This window comes from Gossypium arboreum, unplaced genomic scaffold (genome assembly GCF_025698485.1).
Source record: "Gossypium arboreum isolate Shixiya-1 unplaced genomic scaffold, ASM2569848v2 Contig00369, whole genome shotgun sequence".
NCBI classification, from domain to species: Eukaryota; Viridiplantae; Streptophyta; class Magnoliopsida; order Malvales; family Malvaceae; genus Gossypium; species Gossypium arboreum.
In genome coordinates this window covers 762-5,514 of record NW_026440485.1, presented here as the reverse complement: position 1 = coordinate 5,514, position 4,753 = coordinate 762, and the positions used below count along the sequence as shown (strand labels likewise).

At 53.5% G+C, this 4,753-nt stretch overlaps 1 non-coding gene across 1 annotated transcript; it reads right to left on the bottom strand.

Annotated features, from left to right (window-relative positions):
* Positions 1–3,531: 3,531 nt before the first annotated feature.
* On the bottom strand, positions 3,532–3,685 carry LOC128288988 (5.8S ribosomal RNA). Its single transcript, XR_008278840.1, has one exon. It is a non-coding gene; the product is annotated as a 5.8S ribosomal RNA (ribosomal RNA).
* Between the last annotated feature and the right edge of the window lie 1,068 nt (positions 3,686–4,753).

Genomic DNA, 4,753 nt, shown 5'->3' with positions numbered 1-4,753 from the left:
GCCAAGTGTTTAACTAACTCACACTAAGTCCCCACTTGGGGACCCTGTGGCTCGGACGCAAAAGAACAAGGGTGGATCTGGAAGGAGATGGGGAGGGATTTAATCGGTTATTAAAGGGCTCAATCTCAAAGGATCGTGGCAAAGAAGGCCACTCGCCACTTACAATACCCCGTCGCAGCATTTAAGTCGTCTCAGAAGGATTCTACCCGCCGCTCGGTGGGAATTACGCCCAAGGAGGCGCTCACGACTTGTCCGCCGCACGGGTCAGCCGCACTCATTTACATGTGCCCTTGGGGCCAAAGGCCCCACTCATGGGTCGGCAATCGGCGACGGGCGTAAGTATGCCGCTTCTAGCCCGGATTCCGACTTAGAGGCGTTCACCATAATCCAAATAAGCATTTGAGCTTCGCGCCATCGCTTTTCAACCAAGCGATGACCAATTGTGCGAATCAACCGCTTCCTCCTGCACTAGGTTGAATTACTATTGCGACGCCGCCATCGTGAGGGTAAACTAACTCCGCCTCACGACGGGTCTAAACCCAAATTTCACGCTCCCTATTGGTGGGTGAACAATCCAACACTTGGTGAATTCGCTTCACAATGATAGGAAGAGCCGACATCAAGGATCAAAAAGCAACGTCGCTATGAACGCTATCGCCATGCCGCTTATCCTCCTGGTAACTTTTCTCGACACCTCTAGCTTCAAATTCAAGGTCTAAAGGATCGATAGGCCACGCTTTCACTGCTCAGATTCAGATCGAAATCGTAATCAAACTAAGCTTTTACTTCTTTGTTCCACATTTACGATTGCTCGCTGAGCTCATCTTAGGACACCATAGTATCTTTACCAGATGTGCCTCCCACCAAACTCCCCACCGACAATGTCTTCTCCGCTTCGGATCAACCGGGTCGAATCAATTTGGGTCCAAAAAGAGGGGTCAGGCTCCGCCTCCCATTCTACGGAATAAGTAAAATAACGTTAAAAGTAGTGGGCTTTCAATTCGCCGAGAGCTCCCATCATTTATCCTACACCTCCTCAAGTCATTTCACAAAGCTCTGACTAGAGTCAAGCTCACAGGTATCTTTCCTCACGATTCGCCAAGCCCGCTCTCTATCAGTGGTTTCACGATAGTAGACAGGATGTGCAAGAATTGTTAATCCATTCATGGCATTACCAATTAGATGACGAGGCATTTGGCTACCTTAAGAGAGTCATATTCTCACCACCCTGCATGGCTTCATTGAATTTCTTCACTTTGACATTCAGAGCATCAAGGTAAATCACATTGCGGAGCATCCGTTAGGGACCATCGCAATGCTTTGTTTTAACTAAACAAATGGATTCCTGTCCGCATTTCAGCTGAGTCGACTGCTCACGCCTGGGCCTCGGCTGAGCTGCTCCCAAATTGGTCTCCGCCGGGACTACCGCCATGGCGCTGAAAGAAGCACCAAGCAATGACGGAAACGGATCGACCCCGTGCCCAGCCCTCGTGAGCCAATCCTTTTCCCGAGGTTACGGATCCATTTTGCCGACTTTCTTGCTCACATTGTTCCATTGACCGAGGTCGTTCACCTGGAGACCTGATGCGGTTATGAGTACGACCGGCGCGGACGGCACTGTCCTCCGGATTTTCGGATGCGGGGCGCACCGGACACCACGCGACGCGGTTTTCCCGGCTACCGGATTCTACCCTACCGAGCTGTTTCTGTGGTGGGCAGTGCTGTTAAATGTAAAAGATAACTTTCCCGAGGCCCCGCCGACGCCTCCGGACTCCCTTAACGCTGTTACCGTCCCGGCTCGTGAATTTTAACCCGATTCCTCGAAGCTCGCGCTGAACGTTATCGGACGGCTTCCCTGTCTTAGGATCGACTAACCCATGTGCAAGTGCCGCTCACATGGAACCTTTCCTCTTCGCCTTCAAAGTTCTCATTTGAATATTTGCTTACCACCAAGATCTGCACCGACGCCCGCTTCCGCCTCGCTCACAAGGCCGGTTATATGACCGACCGCCTCCTACTCATCGAGTTCGGCTCTTGCCCCACTCACGGTATAGGTCGCCGCAAGCGCCCATCCATTTTCTAGTTGATTCTAAGCAGTGAGTTGTTACACACCCTTAGCGGATTTTACCTCCATGACCACCGGCCCCAGCTGTCTTAACTCCACCAACACCAGGGTTCTAGGTTAGCAATAGCAATCAGAATCCCGGCTCCTGCTCATCCCAGACGCTACCGCTACCAAAATGGCCCACTTGAGCTCTCGATTCGTGGTGCGGCTCAACGGCGTACCAAGACCGTCTCTACCATTTAAAGTTTGAGAATAGCTTGGTGAGGCTATGCCTGATGCCTCTAATCATTGGCTTTTACCTCGATAACTCGCCAAGGGCTCCAGCCTATCCCGAGGAAACTTCTCGAGGAACCAACTACTAGACGGTCGATTAGTCTTTCGCCTCATACCAAGTCGCATTTAACGATTTGCACGTCAAGATCGCCGCGGGCTCCACCAGTTTCTCCGCTTCGCCCCGCCTGCATAGTTCACCATCTTCGGTCCCGGAGTGCATGCTCTCACTGAACCCTTCTCGAAGATCATCGGTCGGCGGCACCCGTGAGGGATCCCGCCAATCAGCTTCCTTGCGCCTTACGGGTTTTCCAGCCCGCTGACTCGCACACATGTCGACTCTTGGTCCGTGTTTCAAGACGGGCCGAATGGGGAGCCCGCAGCCGACGCCCGGAGCACGCAGGTGCCGAAGCACGCCGAGACGGCGCGTGCTGGATCCCACGATCGAGGCGACGACGTCTCCACAGCGTATCAAAGGCCCGGCTTGGGCCGCCGCCACGACCTCGCGTCGGTCCACGCCCCGAGCCGATCGGCGGACCGGCTCGCCGTTCCACATCCGACCGGGCGCATCGCCGGCCCCCATCCGCTTCCTCCCGACAATTTCAAGCACTCTTGACTCTCTTTTCAAAGTCCTTTTCATCTTTCCTCATGCAGATTTGTTCGCCATCTATTCTCACACCAGATTAGCCTTTGACGGAATTTTACCGCCGATTAGGGCTGCATTCCAAACAACCTGACCGTAGACAGCACCATGGTGCGACAGGTCCGCACGACGGGGCTCACTCTTCCGGCGCCTTTCCAGGACTGGGCCCGGTCCGCCGCCGAGGACGCTTCTCCAGACCACCCGAATGCCGGTGGCGCCTGATTCTCGCCGGGCTTTTCCTGGTTCGCCGTTACTAGGGAATCCTGGAAGTTTTTTCCTCCGCTTATTGATATGCTTTTAAACTCAGCGGGTAATCCCTGCTTGACCTGGGGTCGCGACGCTGCGATGCCGAAAGGGTTTATGGTCTCGATCGACGAACGCGCACGACTCCGAACGAGGTTTGCTTTGCAGAAATTACCACCGATCGTCGCGACGATTATGTCGTCGAGGACTCGAATTTAGGCCAACCACTGGCTGTGAGCGCACGGAGGCCAATTTCCGCCCGCTGTCCAACCGAGTCCCGAGGGATCGGGTTAGATGGGGCGACGATGCGTGACACTCCAGCAGACGCGCCTCGGCCTAATGGCTTGGGGCGCAACTGCGTTCAAAGACTCGATGGTTCACGGATTCTCGCATTCACACCAAGTATCGTGATTTCGCCACGTTCTTCATCGATGCGAGAGCCGAGATATCCGCTGCCGAGAGTCGTTCTATATATTTTGCGACAAAAGAACAACATCATCATCAGCTAATCGACACCGCGAACGCGTGCTAACAAGAGATGTGTCCTTTTTCATTTCGATTCCTTGGCGCGATTCGCGCCGGGTTTGTTCGTTTTGCATCGAAGAAGTTGATCCTCGACATCTCACCCCACCCAATGGGCAAAGGGATGACAAGACCGGCCGCCCGACACGCGGGTGGGGACAGTAACGATGCACCCGCACCACCTCCGATGTTGTATACAACGCGTTCACGGGTCGTTCTGCCTAGGCAGTTTCGACAATGATCCTTCCGCAGTTCACCCTACGGAAACCTTGTTACGACTTCTCCTTCCTCTCTAAATGATAAGGTTCAGTGGACTTCCGCGACGTCGCGGGCAGCGAACCGCCCACGTCGCCGCGATCCGAACACTTCACCGACCATTCAATCGGTAGGGAGCGACGGTGTGTACAAAGGGCGGTGATCGTAGTCAACGCGAAGCTGATGACTCGCGCTTACTAGGAATTCCTCGTTGAAGACCAACAATTGCAATGATCTATCCCTCATCACGATGAAATTTCAAAGATTACCCGGGCCCGCCGGCCAAGGCTATAGACTCGTTGAATACATCAGAAGCGCGTGCGGTGGCCCAGAACATCTAAGGGCATCATGTACCAAGCTATTGCCTCAAACTTCCGTGTGGCCTAAAAGGCCATAGTCCTCTAAGAAGTTAGCCACGAAGGATCACCTCCGTGTAGCTAGTTAGCAGGCTGAGGTCTCGTTCGTTAACTAATTAACTGCATAAATCGCTCCACCAACTAAGAACGGCCATGCACCACCACCCATAGAATCAAGAAAGAGCTCTCACCGGCAATAACTTACTATGTCCGACCTGGTAAGTTTCCCGTGTTGAGTCAATTAAGCTGCAGTGCTCCACTCCTGGTGGTGCCCTTCCGTCAATTCCTTTAAGTTTCAGCCTTGCGACCATACTCCCCTAACCCAAAGACTTTGATTTCTCATAAGGTGCCGGCGGAGTCCTAAAAGCAACATCCGCCGATCCTCGGTCGGCATCGCTA